Source organism: Chlorocebus sabaeus, chromosome 11 (assembly GCF_047675955.1).
Source record: "Chlorocebus sabaeus isolate Y175 chromosome 11, mChlSab1.0.hap1, whole genome shotgun sequence".
In the NCBI taxonomy this organism is placed as follows: Eukaryota; Metazoa; Chordata; class Mammalia; order Primates; family Cercopithecidae; genus Chlorocebus; species Chlorocebus sabaeus.
The window spans coordinates 9,619,493-9,637,763 of NC_132914.1; positions in this window are offsets into that span (position 1 = coordinate 9,619,493).

Below are 18,271 nucleotides of genomic sequence, written 5' to 3' on the forward strand. Positions count from 1 at the left end.
ATATTTGCCCATTCCTATGTCCAGGATGGTAATTCCTAGGTTATCTTCCATGGTTTTTTATATTTTGGGGTTTTAAATGTAAATATTTTATCCATCTTGAATTGAGTTTTGTGTATGGTATAAGGAAGGGGTCCACTTTCAATCTTCAGCATGTGGCTAGCCAGTTATCTCAGCACCATTTATTAAATAGAGAGTCCTTTTCCCATGGCTTGTTTTTGTCAGCTTTGTTGAAGATCAGATGGGTGTAGTTGTGCAGCACTGCTTCTGGGCTTTCTGTCCAGTGGTCTATGTGTCTGCATTGGACCATTCTGTTCCAATTGTCTATGTGTCTGCCTTTTTTTTTTTTTTTTTTTTTTAACAGTACCTTGTTATTTTGGATATTGAAGTACTGTAGTATAATTTGAAGTTGGGTAATATGATGCTTCCAGTGTTGCTCTTTTTACTTTTTACTTAGGATTGTCTTGGCTATTTGGGCTAATTTTTTGGTTCCAGATGAATTTTAAAATAGTTTTCTTCTAGTTCTGTGAAGAATGTCATTGGTAGTATGATGGGAATAGTATTAAATCCATAAATTTCTTTGGGCAATATGACCATTTTAATGATATCTATTATTCTGATCCGTGAGCATGGAATGTTTTTCATTTGTTTGTGTCATCTCTGATTTCTTTAAGCAATGTTTTGCGATTATCTTTGTAGAGATCTTTCACCTCCCTGGTTGACTGTATTCCTGTGTATTTTGTGGCTATCATAAATGGAATTGCATTCCTGACTTGGCTCTCAGCTTGGGTGTTGTGTATAGGTGTATAGGAATGCTGGTGATTTTTGTATGTTGATTTTGTATCCTGAAACTTCACTGATGTTGTTTATCAGTTGAAGGAGTTTTTGGGCCAAGAGTGTGGGGTTTTCTAGATATAGAATCATGTTGTCTGACAACAGGAATAGTTTTACTTCCTCTCTTCCTATTTGGATGCCCTTCATTTCTTTCTCTTACCTGATTGCTCTGGCAAGGATTTCCAAAACTATGTTGAATAGAAATGTTGAGAGTGGGCATTCTTGTCTTGTGCTGTTTTTCAAGGGGAATGCTTCCAGCTTTTGCCTGTTCGGTATAATGTTGGCTGTGGGTTTATTATAGCTGGTTCTTATTATTTTCAGGGGTTTCTGCAATACATGGTTTATTGAGTGATTTTTAACATGAAGGGATATTGATTTTATTTAAAGCCTGTACTGTTTCTATTGAGATAATCGTGTGATTTTGTGTTTAGTTCTGTTTATGAAATGAGTCATATTTATTGATTTGTGTATGTTGAACCAACCTTGCATCCCAGAGATAACATCCACTTGATCCTGGTGAATTAGCTCTTTGAGTGGTGCTGAATTCAGTTTGTCAGTATTTTGTTGAGAATTTTTGCATCTATGTTTTTCAAGGATGCCGGCCTCGAGTTTTCTTTTTTGTTGTGCTTCTGCCAGTTTTGGTATCAGGATGATGTTGGCCTCATAGAATGAGTTAGGGAGGCGTCCTTTCAACTCAGATTTTTGGAATGGTTTCTGTGGGACTGGTACCAGCTCTGTACATCTGGTAGAATTTGGCTGTGAATCCATCTGAGCTTTTTTTTGGTTGGTAGGCTATTTATTACTAATTCAATTCCAGAGCTCATTATTGGTCTGTTAAGGAAATCAATTTCCTCCTGGTTCAGTGTTGGGAGGCTGTATGTGTCCAGAAATTTATCTATATCTTCGAAGTTTTCTAGTTTGGTGTACATAGAGGTGTTTGTAGTAATCTCTGATGGTTATTTATATTTCGTGGAGGTCAATGGTACCATCCCCATTGTCATTTCTAATTGTGTTTATTTGAGTCTTCTCTCTTGTCTTCATTATTAGTCCAGTGAGAGACCTTTTTTTTTTCTTTCAAAAAACCAACCCCTAGATTTGTTGATCTTTTTGATGTTTCTTTTGTATCTCAATCTCTTTCCATTCAGCTTGATTTTGGTTATATTTTGTCTTCTGCTACCTTTGAGGTTGGTTGGCTCTTGCTTCTCCAGTTCTTTTAGTTGTGATGTTAGATTGTTAAATTCCAGATCTTTCTAACTTTTTTTGTGTAGGTGTTTAGTGCTATAAGTTTTTCTCTTAATACTGCCTTAGCTGTGTCTCAGAGATTCTGGTATGTCGTATCTTTGTTCTCATGAGTTTCAAAGAACATCTTGATGTCTGCCTTAATTTCATTATTTACCCCCAAAGTCATTCAGGAACATGTTGTTTAATCTCCATGTAATTGCATAGTTTTGAGTGATTTGTCTTAATTTCTATTTTTATTGCATTGTGGTCCAAGAGTGTGTTTGGCATGATTTTTTTTTTTTTTTTTTTTTTTTGCATTTGCTGAGAATTGTTTTACGTTAGATTGTGTGGTCAATTTTAGATTATGTGCCATGTGGCAATAAGAAGAATGTATATACTAGTTTTCTGGGTTCAGAGTTCTGTAAAGGTCTATCAAATCCATTTGGTTCAATGTTAAGTTCAGATTCTGAATATCTTTGTTAATTTGCTCCCTCGATGATCTGTCTGGAATGTTGAAGTCTCCCACTATTATTGTGTAAACATTTAAGGCTCTTTGTAGATCTCTAAGAATTTGTTTTACGAATTTGGGTGCTCCTGTGCTAAGTGCATATATATTTAGGACAGTTAAGTCTTCTCGTTGAATTGAATTTATTATGTAATGTCCTTCTTTGTCTTTTTTCATCTTTGTTTGTTTAAAGTCTGTTTTGTCTGAAATTAGGATTGCAAACCCTGTTTTTTCACTAATTTTCATTTGCTTGGTAGATTTTCCTCCATCCCTTTATTTAAAACCTGTGTATCATTGTGTGTGAGATGGTTTTACTGCAGATAGCATACCATTGGGCTTTGCTTTTTTTATCCAGCTTGCCACAATGCACCTTTTAAATGGGACATCTAGTCTGTTTACATTCAAGGTTAGTATTGATATGTGTGGATTTGATCCTGTCATTGTGTTGTTAGTTGGTTACTATGCCAGCTTGTATCTCCCCATCCCTTTCAGGGATGTCGATGATTTGTAGATTTGGCCTCTTTGCATAATCCTATATTTCTTGAAGATGTTGTTTGTTCCTTTTTCATTCTTTTTTCTTTGTTTATGTCTGACTGTCTTATTTTAGAGGGCTAATCTTCAAGTTCCAAGGTACTTTCTTCAGCTTGGTCAATTCTGCTGTTAGTACTTGCATTCGTAGTGTGAAATTCTTATAGTGTGTTTTCCAGCTCTAGTAGATCAGTTAGGTTCTTTTCTATAGTGGTTATTCTGTCTGTCAGTTGTTGTATTGTTTTAGTGTGATTCTTAGTTTTCTTGGATTGGGTTTTACCATTTTCCTGAACCCTGATGATCTTCATTTCTGTTCATATTCTGAATTCTATTTCTGTCATTTCAGCCAGCTCTGCTAGTTAAAAACCCTTGTTGGATAACTAGTGCAGTCATTTGGAGGACATAAGAAACTCTGGCCATTTGAGTTGCTGGAATTCTTGTGTTGCTTCTTTCTCTTCTCTGCATGTGAGTGTTTCTTTAGCCATGATGTAGATTGCATACAGTCAGTAGGCTTCTTTTCTGGATGTATTCACAGGGTTGAGGCTTTGTGCAGGGTCTTTACTTGCAGCTGACTTGTCTTTGGTCTCATGGTGGAGTGGGGGGTATGTTAGTGAAGTAGTTTGGCATTAAAGCTTTGGGATGTGATCTAGTAGGTTGTGCTTAGGCAGAGTGTTGAGTTGGTTGGTTCTTGATCAGTTGTGCGGCTCCCCCATATTTCTTCACAGCTACAGCCATGCTGCCTCTCAATGCTCTGAGTTTGGGCTCCTCTCCCACTTGAGTGTTGGCTGTAGATCATGGCTTGTCATTCCTGGGCTTTCCCCCACAGATCTGGGGTGATCTCAGTGTTTACATTTCCTCTCCAACTTGGAGGCAGCAGCAGAGGGGACCTTAGGAGTGGTTGTGGCTGACAGGCTTTTACTTACTTCCTAGGGGCTCTGCCCCAGAGAGATGTAGGTCAGCAATTGCTCAGTGCAGTTTGCCCAGGATGGGGGTATCTGTGCTGTGGGCCCAAGCCAGGGGGTTTCCCTGCTTGGTGATGAGTAGACAGAGTGTGCAGGACCTGTGGGAGATGAACTTTGCTCCTCTCCTTGGGTCGACTGTTGCTTGTTAGGGGTATGGATAAGGTACTTAGGGTCTTTGCTCCTTCGTTAGTCTGAGGGTAGCAGGAGTAGTTCCGCTGCAGAGGCAGTGGCAGATGGGCTTTTGGTTTTCCTGGGGGTCTCATGTCTGAGGAGTGCAGAGCTGCTATTACTGGGAGTGTTCAGCCAGGTGGGTGGGGTGGCTGCATTGCTGGCATGAACTTGGGACTCCACTTCCTGGGAAGCAGAGGATTAAGAGTCACCAGGAGGACAGAATGGTCTCCTCTCCCTATGGTGTCTGTGGCATGCTGTAAGCTTGGGTGTAGCCCTCAGGACCTTTGTTTCTTCCCCAGATTGAGGGCATTGTTTCTATCCCTGTGGCAGAGGAGCTGTTGGATGCCTCTGGGAGCCTCTCCCCGGGGGAACTCTGGGCCACTACCAGTGGGTATGGTCAGCCATGTACGGGGCAACCATTCTAGGGTCATGAGCCAGGGGCCCTGCCTGGTGAAGAGTTGGGGAGCGGAAGTTCCCAGGGAAAAGGGGCTGGACTCTTCTCCGTATGGTGACTGTGGTGTGCTGGAGGGGCCAGTGTGGTCACTAGGCCCTTTGTTCTTTTCCAGCCTAACGGCTGTGAGGCAGCACCACTGCAACTGCAGTGGAGGGGTTGTGGTTGACTCTGTGATTTCCTCCTCAGAGAAATTCTGGGCTGCCTTTGATTGAAGTGGTAAGGTGGGGGCAGGGTGGTTGTGCTGCAGTACCAGGTCCAGCGGCTGTGCCCAGGGAGGAGAAGTGAGGTCCAGGATGTGTGTGGAGAACAGTCCAGCCACTGATCCATGAGGTGGGGGCTCTGTGCTGAGTGTCAGATCCAGCCCCTGGTCCCTGCAGACTCTCCAGAGCCTGGAAACAGAGCGAGGGATGCAAGACAGCAAAGACGGCAACCTGCCCCTCCCACTGGGAACTCTGTCCAGGAAGTTGCAGAGCTGCTACTGACTCGATAGCCACAGCAGGGGTGGCCGGAGGCCCAGGCTGAGAAGACCCGCCCAGTGAGAAGATATAGGATCAAGGTAACAATCTGGTCATGTAACAATCTGGTCACCATTCTTGTAGGGCTGTTGCAGTATGCTGGGAGTCCACTCCAGTCCCTAGTTACCTTGGATTTTCTAGTACCTGAAGGTATCAAGAGTGAAGGCTTTGAAACAGCAAAGATGGTGGCCTGCCGCTCCCTCTGGGAGCTCCATCACAGGGAGGTTCCGACCTGTTGCTGGCCCAAACATACTGGTGAGGATGGCTGGTGATCCCAGTTGGGTGGCCATACCCGGTGAGGAGAAATGGGATCAGTGACTGCTATAAAAAAGCACTCTGGCCACGTTCTTGTAAAGCAGCTGTGCTGTGTTGAGGATCCCACCAGCCCCCTGGTAACCTCAGATTCTCCAGTGCCCAAAGGTGACAACAGTGAAGGCTGTGAAACAGCACAAATGGCAGCCTGCCTTTCCCTCTGGGAGCTCCATCCTAGGGAGGTACAGACCTGTTGTCAACTGGAAAACGTCTGGTGGTTGTAGATCTCAGTTGTGAGATTCCAACCAGTAAAGAGAAACAGGGTCTGGGATTCACATGGAGAGGCAATCTGGCCACTTTTCTGTAGAGCTGCTGTGCTCTGCCAGGGGACCACTCTAGTCCCTAGTCGCCTCAGACTCCCTGAAGGCAACAATGGCTAAGACTGTAAGACAGCAAGGATGGTGGCCTATCCTCGCCTCTGGAAACTCCATCCCAGAGGGGTATGGACCTGTTGCCAGCTCAAAAACACTTGTGGAGATGGTTGTGGACCTCAGTCAGGAGAGTCTTCTAAGTGAAGAGAAATGGGATCCAAGACCCATATGAAAAAGAACAGTCTGGCAGCCTCTCTGTACAGCAGCTGTGCTGCTTTGGGGGATTCTCCAGTCCTTAGTCACCTTGGATTTTGGCAACAATGGCTAAGGCTGCAAAACAGCAAAAATGGTGTCCAGCCCCTCCTTCTGAGAGATTCATCTGAGGGGAGGTATAACCCCGCTACCAGTGGCTGGCTGGAGTTCCAAGCCAGTGGGTCTTATCTTGTGAGGCACCATGGAAGCAGGGCCTGCAGACAATCCCTGCTCAACCCCTTGGATTCAGCCCCTTTCCTAGGGATGTAGAGATGTCTAACTTCCCAGCATCTCAAAAAGCAAACAAAAAAAAGAAGTTACTTGCCCATAAGTAACTGGCTAACCAGGGTATTGAAATGACTTCCTGAAAGCACACTAATGATACCAGTTGGAATAAAACAGCTTGCAAGTGTGGGATTCAGTTTTATAAGAGGGGGTATTGGACTTACCAATATATGTTGCTGTCTCTGCCATAGCAAGAATGTACAGGTTTGTGAACCAAAGCATAGAGTTAGGATTCAGATTTGGAGTAACCTTGTACTAGTACACCTAATAATTCACTTAAAAATTGTCTCCTTTTCCCAAGATCTTGTTTGTGCTGGGTTTAGAGGTTCTAATGCCTAAGGCAAGGTTATTCTAATAAGGAATATGATCATTATCCTGATGAACAGGAAGATGAGACTTCCTTGTTGCATGTTCGGTTCCTCACTCACTGAAGCAGCTGGCAAAGAAGAAGATTGCTGTGGCGGGGCGCGGTGGCTCACACTTTAATCTCAGCACTTTGGGAGGCCAAGGCGGGCAGACCATCTGAGATCAGGAGTTCGAGACCAGCCTGACCAACCCAGAGAAACCCCATCTCTACTAAAAATACAAAATTAGCTGGGCGTGGTGGCACATGCCTGTAATCCCAGCTATTCAGGAGGCTGAGGCAGGAGAATCACTTGAACCGGGAGGTGGAGGTTTCAATGAGCCAAGATCATGCCATTGCACCACAGCCTGGGCAACAAGAGTGAAACTCCATCTAAGAAGAAGAAGAAGAAGGAAGAGGAGGAGGAGGAGGAGGAGGAGGAGGAGGAGGAGAAGGAGGAGGAGAAGGAGAAGCAGCAGCCGCTGTACAGGCAGAAATTCGGTTGCTCTTATACACTGTGGTAAGGACTATGCCTGGAAGCCAGGAGATTTACAGGAGCATATTTTAGCATCACTTTCTTCATAATCTTGGTAAATGCAATGCTAGGCCAACCCAGTAAACACACCAATAACTTGGATCCAATATAATGATAATCTAGGTCATCGATTGAGCCAAACACTTTGTACAATTAGCTGGACAGAGTCAAAGAAAAGGAAGATGGAGTGCCTAGCAAGCTATATCTTGTTTCCCGCTACTCAAGTGGTATCTGCTGACAGAGAAACAGACCTTAGCCACACAAAAAGATCACGGAAGTCCATCTGTGGCTCAGATAGAATCATCCAAGAGTCGTCTTGTCGAATCTTCTCTGAGAAGTAGAGTAGAAATGATAAATCAAACCATAGCATGTTGAGATATTTCTGTTACTTCCACAAAAAAATTTTGAATTCATTGAAATAACTGGCATTTTACATTTAAGCTAGAAACTAGTATATTAGAATATAGGTAGGATTTGCCTTGTCAAGTTAATTTCAAAGTGCAATTTCTATAGTTCTTGTTATCATCATGATTTATAAGAAAAGTATTCTTGTTTCATTTTATTTCTTTTTTATATTCTTATTGGTACATAATATTTTCATGTATCTCTAAGGTACATAGGATATTTTGATACATGCATTGGATGTGTAATTATCAAGTCAGGGCGTTTAGGATATCCATCACCTCAAGCATTTATTATTCCTTTGTGTTGGGAACATTTCAAATCTTCTCTTATAACTATTTTGAAATATAAAATACATCGTTGTTAACTATAGTCACTCTACTGTCGTGTTGAACACTAGAACTTATTCCTTCTAACTGTATGTTTGTATACCTCCTCCACACACACAAACACACACACACACACCCTTCACAGCTGCTGGTAACTATCATTCTACTCTTTACCTCCATTAGAATAACCTTTTATGGTGGCAGCAAAGGGTGGGCTGGGCGGGCAGCCTTCTGGCCCCCAAAGGAGTGCAGATGTCAGCGGTGGTGAAAGGCGGTCCCCAGGCCACTGAATGATGCACTTGGGCACTTGTGGGCGGTGCCAGGCTTTGCGGGTCCAACCCCAGGCCTCCTGATGGTGCACACAGGCTATGGTAGGTGAGGTGGGGCGATTCCCAGGCCTCCGTGGGGCTTGCTGGCAGCCAGGCTGGGTCTTTAGGCCTCCTGATGGTGCAGGAGCATACGCGGAGCTACAGGTGGGACTGGGTCATGGATCCCCAGGTCCCTGGGCAGTGTGCTCAAGGCACTGGGAGAGGCTGCGCTTGGTGGTGTGGTCCTATCCTCAGACAACCCAATCCCCTATGTTGTGAGCAAGGCTCAGGCTGTGGTTGGCAGAGTGGGCAATCCCCAGGCTCCCTCAGCGGCGTGATTAGATGGTGGCAGCCCAGGCTGTGGAGACAGCAGTGGGTGGAGAAAGCCTGTCAGTGCGCAGCGGCTTCGCTATTGGGAGTCGGGGTAGCTGTCAGTGGCAGTGACCTCACTCAAGTGGCTGTCAGGCTCTGGGGAGCTTGTGTTTTGACACCCTTTGACTGGAGGCAGCCTCCCCAGTGCACTGCGGTGCCGATTCCCGGGGTGTAGAACACCTTTGGGGCTACAGCGCCAGGAGCCCAGCCACACGGCGGCACCAATCAGCCTTGTGCCCCTACAGCCCTCCAGCTGTGTGGGGTGTTATGAGGGAAGTGAAGGATGTCTGCGGGGTTCCAGGGATGTGGAGATGCGGAAGCTGTTGAGACCCAAGGCAGGATGAAGTCTTGTGGGGGCTGGGCTCCAAATGGCCTGGTCCAGGAGGTGTGTGGGAGCTAGCCTGAGCTCCGTCCTGGAACAGTGCTGTTGTGCAGGCTCCAGGCAGCTCTCCATCCTCATCTCGGGGCCCCCAGGGCTCTCCCATGACTAGGACTGCAGGAGCCTGCGGTGGGAATGTGGACACACTTTCTCTGCAATAGAAGGTTCTGGGCTCCCAGACGATTTGCGCTGGGCTACTTGCCTCCCTTTTGTCTCTTTCCTGCCTCAGAGCTTTCCTATCGCTTCTCTGCTTAATTCCAGTGTGTTCTTTTAGATGCTATATTCCAAGTGTGATTTTCTACTGGCTGTTTTGGTTATTCTTTGTGGAGGGAAGTACTGAGGGCCTCTAGTCAGCCATCCCGGAGCCTCTCTCGGAAACAATGTTTTCTTCCTTGGTACCATGAAATGTGTAAAAAGAGTCGAAATTGCCACGTTGCAAATTTGTTACTCTATTTTTTTAAATCCCGGCTGGGCGTGGGGGCCTGCGCTGGCTGCAGTCCCAGCTACTGGGGAGGCTGAGGTGGGAGGATCACCTGCACGCAGGAGTTAGAAGTTGCAGTGAGCCCTGATCACGCCACTGCACTCCAGCCTGGCTACAGAGTCCCTGTCTCTAAAAGAATTAATTTTAAAATCCTACAGAGTTTTCAGGAAGGAATTTTTGGTTAGATGTATATGTCAGTTAAGACATAAAAGAGGGAATGCCATGACACTGGCAGCAGGTTTCCACAGTGCACTTTGCTGCCAGGACATTCCCCCAAGCCAGGTGGGCAACCCAGTGGCTGACCACCCGTTCTGTGATCAGCCCATCCGCCATGGAAGTTTTACCCCTTGATGGTGAATGCTCTCATAGCCTTCAAGTGTACAGGCATTTGAATTGCTTAAACAACACTACAAAATTAAATGAATAGGTAACTAATTGATTCGACAAGTAGGTCAAACTGCATTAAAAGAGAAAGCAGCAACAATATTCTGTCTCAAAACCGCCCCTGCTTATTAGGAAGTCAGACTGATTTCTTCCCACATCACAGGCAATGCCCATAAATTTTCCATTCTCTCTAAGGTAATAAATATTATCCTCTCTTTTTGGGTGATAAAATATACCCCCAAGGAACATGAAACAGACTCCCTGTGGGGAAAATAATAGAAACAGACAAACAAATGAGAAACCAGAATCTCATAGCTAGCAGGATGAAGGACTAGTCAGGTATCCCAGGGTTAGGAACTGCCATAAGGTTTCCTTCCCATCATTAAACAGGAAGGAAATGCTGAAAAGCATTGCCAAAACAACTACAGCTGGGAAATTTCCAAAATATCTTGATAGATTGCCTGATGCCAGCGGACAGCCTTCTTCCCCAGCGTTGCTGTCCTGCCATAAGTCAGACTGTCCTACCATAACTCAGATTGGAAAAAGGACCCAATCTTATAAACAATCTTTACTGATAAATGGCCACAGCCCTTAAGCCAGTTACAGACAACTGGTGGAGATTATGCATAAGCTATTTTTGTGCCCTATAGTTCACCTTTTAAGGTAAAGAGCCAAATTCCACCCGATTTAATGTTAAAACACCATCCCAAAGTGACCATGGGGTGCATGTTACATCTGTTTACCCAATGCACAAGTGCTTGACTTCCTTCATGAACATTCATAAATATTCACAGAATTTTCCCAACCCTGCTCAGTATGTATGTAAAACTGACTGTATGAGACATGTATCCCAGCCTCCTCCCACTTCTTCAGAGAGTGTACTTTTGGATTTTCCCAAAAACTGCATTTCCCTAATTCTAGGGTTGTTTTTCCCTCTGACAATAAAGTCTTCTCCTTTCCTTTCTTTGTGGATCTCATGGTCTTTTGATAATGAAGATAATAAAAGATCCAATTACACCTCATATCTTAAGTCCAACTTTTATCTAACTTAACAGTTTTCCTCTCTCTCAGCTTGGATTGGATATGCTTAGTTTGGGACCAGTAAGGGAGCAAGTGAGCACAATGGGCTGTATATGAGCTCCTTCCCTCTCTAGTATCTCTTTCCATTCCCCAACCCTGATCCCCAGAATGAGTGAAGGTGAAACAAAGGAAATAGAAATAAACACGGAAGAAAGATGTTACCAGCCTGGACAGTTTTCATCTGTATGCTGACACTCCAAATGTTTTCTCTCTCTTTCTTTTTTTTTTGGACTGCTTCTATTGGTTTTTCAGAAACTCTGCTCCTGGGGTACTCTGCGGCTGTCTGATGTGTGATGTCTCCTTAGGCAATCCTGCTTACAAATCGCTGTGCCTCACCCCACACAACTCCCAAGGTACTTTTTTTTTTTTTTTTTTTTTTTTTTTTTTTTTTTTTGCTTTCTACTCTATACTTTCAGCTTCCTTTCACTGAGGTTGACTTGCCTGTGGTAGGAAGCACTCCTAGGTGAAGTTTATTTTAGGATGGTGCCCAACTGGCTGCTTTGTATGAGATCCACTTTCAGCCCATAGGAACCACTCCTTTCAGCCTCACCATTGCTGGAAGTGTGGTTTAATCTACACATCCACTTTTACTCTGTGGTTATGTGTAGTTCTAACAACCTCACATACTGGAAGTGTTCACCTCTGCAACCCCCAACCCCCAGAGGACACTTGCCGATATATGTCAGCATCTGAACTTGGCTTAAGGTAAAAGAGAAGTTATTTTGCTTATTCACACAGAAAGATGTTGGGAAATGGGAAGTTCACTGGCGAGTCACTTCATTAGAAAAATTCTCACTTCCTAATCTCTAAAAACTCATAAGCTCTTAATGTGCTCTGAAAGCAGTTGATAGATCAAAATTTGAAAAAAACACTTTTGCAAGCTTGTTAACATGTCCTGTTAGGAGGTCTAGCACCTATAGAATTGTTCTTGACCTTTGTGCCCTCAGATAAAAGTAAACAGCAGGAATTACCACATTTTAATATTGTACTAGTCATTCAATACTTATGAATTATTTTCTGAGGACTTAATACATATCAGACACTGTTCTGGGAGTCTATTTTAGACTTCAAAAATCTTTTAAAACAAACCTTTCATTAAACTATAGGTGAAAATTTGAGCATATAGTCATTAAGTTTGTGAATCAGACCTGTTTTGGAGAGGAATTTAATTTGTTTAAACTTATCAAAGGACATACAAAAGATAAGCCCTAGTTATTCTAACCACTTATTAACACAGCTACCTGTGATTTCTGGGAGCTTAACTTCTGCTCAGGCTCAGAAACTCTGATTTTGGGAATATACTTGGACCACATTGTTAATTAGGGAGGATTCAGATAAAGTGTGAGAAATGCATTCACATTTGACTATGAGAACATCAAGTTATATTGTATAATTCCAAAAATAATTGTCCCTTGAATATATCAAGGATGACCTACAAACAGAATTGTTCCTAGATAAAAACCCTCATGCCTGTAGAAAATCTATGTGGACACTCACTATTCAGATGTTGTCATTCACAACTCTGCGTTTCAGTGATTTAATGATGAAATTTAGGACTGAGAAGCTTGTTTCTTGCTGATTTATCAACCTTGCTAATTGATCTTTATGTCATTCTCCTTTCGTATACTTCAAGTAAATAAATATTTGATTTATTCATAGGGTAATTTTGTTCGATACTTACATTAATCCATAGGTACAGTCAATATTTTCAAAACAGTACTTTTACATCAAATAAAGCAGCATTTTTTTTTTTTTTTTTTGCATCAGAGAAATGCAAATCAAAACCACAATGAGATACCATCTCACACCAGTTAGAATGGTGATCATTAAAAAGTCAGGCGAAGTGGCGGGCGCCTGTAGTCCCAGCTACTCGGGAGGCTGAGGCAGGAGAATGGCGTGAACCCGGGAGGCGGAGCTTGCAGTGAGCTGAGATCCGGCCACTGCACTCCAGCCTGGGCGACAGATTGAGACTCCGTCTCAAAAAAAAAAAAAAAAAAAGTCAGGAAACAACAGGTGCTGGAGAGAATGTGGAGAAATAGGAACACTTTTACACTGTTGGTGGGACTGTAAACTAGTTCAACCATTGTGGAAGACAGTGTGGTGATTCCTCAAGGATCTAGACCTAGAAATACCATTTGATCCAACCATCCCATTACTGGGTATACACCCCTAGGATTATAAATCATGCTGCTATAAAGACATGTGCACACATATGTTTATTGCAGCACTATTCACAATAGCAAAGACTTGGAACTAACCCAAATGTCCATCTATGATAGACTGGATTAAGAAAATGTGGCACATATACACCATGGAATACTATGCAGCCATAAAAAAGGATGAGTTCATATCTTTTGTAGGGACATGCATGAAGCTGGAAACCATCATTCTCAGCAAACTATCACAAGGACAAAAAACCAAACAGCACATGTTCTCACTCATAGGTGGGAACTGAATAATGAGATCACTTGGACACAGGTTGGTGAACATCACACACCAGGGCCTGCTGTGGGGTGGGGGCAGGGGGAGGGATAGCATTAGGAGATATACCTAATGTAAATGACAAGTTAATGGGTGCAGCACACCAACATGGCACATGTATACCTATGGAACAAACCTGCACATTATGCACATGTACCCTAGAACTTAAAGTATAATTTTAAAAAAAATTAAAAGTAAAAAAAATAAAAAAAAAAACAGATTTATCAATAGAATAACAACTTTTGAAAGTGGAACTTATTTTTTAAATCAATTTTCTTAACCTAAGTTTAAATCCAAGTAACCAGTTTTTTCAAACAATAATAACAATTTATCTTTGAATACTACACAAAATCTCATGACATAATCAAGATTAACTGGGGTATATGGATGGTTCTTTCAAGAATTTGTATCAATTCTGCCTTCTGGAGCCGGTAAACCAAGTGTACCATCTTAATATGACAGCTGTTGGAACAATTTAAGTTAACAAACTTATTCCCAGCAGCCCTTTTCCTGATTCTGGCTAAGTAGCTTTAGTTCCTGGAAATAGTACTTAAACTACGGTTTCAACTCATTCAACTGCCTGTTTTTTCTCTTCTGGACTCTTAAAAATAGGCATTTACATATGTGCATGCATGCAGGGGAAAACAAAGAGAAAGTTAAGATGGTTTGAAACAATCACATAAAGATTACTTCAAAGAACTGGGCCAGGAATGGAGGAAAAAAAATTTCACCCTTTCTTTTTAGATATACTTGTATTGACTTTACCTAAGATTCATTACTTCACACAATCTTGTCTTATATTGAGCTTGTTGGTCACTGAATTTCCTCTAGTGCTCTTGTATACATCTACAAATAAAGGCAATTCTCCCCATCCTGTTAACTTCTTCAGTTTAAATTTTAATACACTTAAAATATTCATCTTGCTAAACTCTCAGTTTTCTCCAAAATGCAGAATGTTTGGAGTTTATGATTCTATTACTCAGTGTATTAGATATCCAAGTTGTATATTGTCTATACATTGAATATATTAACCGAAGCATTTATAAAATGTGGAGTAAGAGGGAATGAAATGTAAAACATTCTGGCATATAGAAAATTATCTCTCTCCTAATTAATGGCACCCAACCTGAGGTAGCACTGCTTTCATGTAGACATTATAGCATTCTGTGGCATACATCACAGTGAAAATCATATACATGATATCTTCATGGTTTTCCAAAACCATTAATGTGATGACTCTTTTAACACCAAGAATATGAGGTCTTTCTAGCATCACTTGTCTACTTACTCATATTATACATATGGAGAGTTACTAAGACTTAGCTAACTATATTTTGAATACTGCACTCTGCCAACTCTTGCCTAAAGCTCTTTGATTCCAAAGTCTACCAAACCAAGGCTGCATGATTGCAGCATTCTGTGGTACATGGAGAAACTGCTGGTGTTTCCTTAAGGCCTCACACCACCACTAGAGGGCAACAGTTCCTAAGCAAACTGAAGGTCTACGCACAAGCGCCCTTGCAGGAACGCAGAACAGGAAGACTGCGAGGTGGAGGCCTTGTGTCAGAAATTGGCCCGAGAAGCTCATTTACTCCTACGCAGTTATTTGAAACACCAAATCAAGGGTTGTGCTTTAATTCGCTGGCCCAGTGCCCTCTATTATTTAACGTGATTCTTTTTTCGAGTCACACAAAACAATTACTCTAATTATGTTTAAAAAATATTTCTAAGCATCTGTCCTGATCTGGTCATCGTGCTTAGTATTGCCACACTACCTATTATTATCTGCCTGCATTCACCGTCTGTTATACAGCAGGAATAATGAACAGTTTCATCTTTTAAAATTTAGGTTTTAGGATTGTCTCCCCCTCCAAAAACATTGAAATGATTAGAATTATATAAATTAAAGTAAGTTTGATTTAGGATATCCTCCATTAAATACCAAATAAGACAATTGAATAGGCATTTCAAGTTTATGAATGCAAATAAACATATATGTTAATGATTAGAAACCCTCTTGTATTAGAGTCAATTGCCCTCAAGCTGGTAAATAAATTAGAGTTTCTTTTTTCAGCTTTATTATATAAAAAGTTTATATGCCACAAATAGGCTAATTTGATTGCTTTATAAACATATTGCCTCTTTAAAATACAAAGTAAAATAACTTGCAAAAGGAACTTGAAAACTGTCAGTGTCAATCTGTTCTAGCACACTCTATCCCAAATCTTCAATAGTCTTGAAAACTCCAACATTACTGTAAATTCATTTCTTTTCTTTGTTTCTTTAAGGAATAAAAAACAGAGTCAGTAACTTAGTCTGTTAGGCATTGTGCCAAAGTAAATTCCACTAAGATTTATGTAAACATTCAATGTGATGTTTATTTTTTTTTCTGAGAGTTCTTTGTCCTCAATGATGCTTACCTCCTGTTTAACATTTACTAAGAAAACAATATGCAACACATCCTTTAGCTCAAGTTATAACGGAGTTATCATTACAGCTCATTACAGCCAGTCCTTGTTACCCAAGATTAGATGCATAAAAGGCTGATCACTGGCCCCTGTCTTTTGAAAGCTACCTAATTGTAAACGAAAGCATGTATTAGATTGGTGCAAAAGTCATTGCGGTTTTTGCCATAATTTCAATGGCAAAATGAATATGTCTGCTCCCCCAAAAAATGTGGTTGGAATACTCGTAAAAGAAAGAAGAAAGAAAATTATTCACAGAGATCTAAAATCTTGAAACCAGCTCAAAGAATATCTGAATGTTTTATATTGTTTTGAATTGAATAAAATGAGCAATGAAAATAAACAAACCAAAAAAAGTATGTCTATTTTCAATTTATTCTGTGTCCTGGATATAAATTTTTTCTCATTTTTTCTTTAAAATGAAATTCTCACACACACACACACACACACACACACACACACACTTATGGGAAGAAATTAACAAAAGATCTCTAACCAGAGAGTATGAAATTTCAATGTAGTCTCATGAAAATAATTCATCATAAATCCTCCACTGTCAAATCAGATTACATGGGAAACTAAATATTATAGTTACAATTGTGACTACTTTAAAGAAAACACCTAAGAAAGTTAATATGAAACAAAGAACAACCCTTATGCATAATTCACAGGAAGAGACTGATAGTGGTAGTCAGCAGAAGCATTAGAAGTGGTAAAGATGGTGATGTTGATATCAATGGTATTATTGATACTACTTCTCTAGCAACCAAAAGAAGGAAGTAGATAAAGGAAAAGTAAAGATCAATTATGTCAAATTTTTCTGAGAAGCCCAGTAAGAAGAAAACTGAAAATTAAATATATAATATAGCAACATATCAGTAATTATTTAATACCTTGACAAAATCAGAAAAAAATGATTCTGAGACTTATCCAGAAGAACAATTACAGCAGAAAAGCCAAGATTTTTTTTCCTCCTAAAGGAGAAAATGGTGGGGTCTTTAAATGTCAGATATTAAATAATGACAACTAAAACAACAATGGTAGTGTCTTCCCAGACAAATTCAATCACCATTCAGATCTCAGCTCAATTTTTAATTTGTGGATAATCAAAAGGGATGTGGACTGACACTGTCAATCATGTGGTTCTTCCTAAAATCCATGTAAAAGCCAATGTGTTCATCTTCACAGTATTCTAGTAGTTGACATACTACTGCTCCTTGATTTCCACTATTGTCCTATAGAAAAGATATGAAAAGTGTTGATGATGTAAACTTAAATCATGATAAATGTTTGGTGGTTAACTGATGCAACAAGAGGAATCAATACAATACACAATTTGAAAAAGTTCTATTTCTCAGCCTAGACCTCCTGGCCAGGCTGCTACCAATATTACCTGCCCAGAAAAAAAAAAAGAGCTGGAGATTTTTCAGCAAGCTGAAGCTGAGTATATATTGGACCATTGGAAATGAAATTTTGAGAGGTACAGAGTCATGGTATCTTTCAAAGCAGGGTAAAACTAACGGGAATATATGGTACCCCAAGGTAAGAAGGCTTCTGCTTCTGACTTCTTGGACTTGGTATCTGCATGTCACTTCTGCAGTGCCTTATTCTCTCAGGAGCACTACTATACTTACAAATGAGAAATCTAGAAGACATCTGGATTATTCAGAGAAGTCCTCTCTGACCACATCTTTTAATATAACCGCCCTCGCTCAACCCACTCTCACTCACTATCATATGTACACATTGATGTCTGTATTAATTAAACAAATAATTATTGAACATCTGCTATCACTTGGCAATGTTCTAGGCACTAGGGATATAGAAATTAGTACAACAAAACTGATGCCCTTATGCTGCTCACATTCAAATGAAGAGAGAGAGGCAGTAAACAGAATAATCTTATTCTAATAACTTGGTTGATAGAAAAGTGCCTTGAAGTAACAAAGCAGGGTCCAGGCATAAATAGGGCTGGGGAGTTGTTTACAATTGCTTCAAGACAGAAGCAGAAAGATCACAATTAAAACACTGTTAACAATACCAGGCAATTGTTGGTGTTAGTGCAAAATGTGAAATACAGTGGTCGCAGTGGATGTATGATTCTGTGTGCATTGCTCCCTGAGGGTTAGATGCTGTGTTTAGGAGAGAGAGGACAAAGTTGACTCAAGAGTTTTTGATATGTGTGAATGTGATAAAACTACCATTGAGATATGAAAAGCTGGAGAATAAGCTGGTATGAAAGGCAAAATGAGAAGATGAGTTTTTAACATTTTAAAATCAAAATGTCAATTTGACACTGAAGTAGAGAGGGTGACTAAGCAGTTGCCAGACAAATATGGAGTGTGAAAAGGAGGTGAAAGCTGAA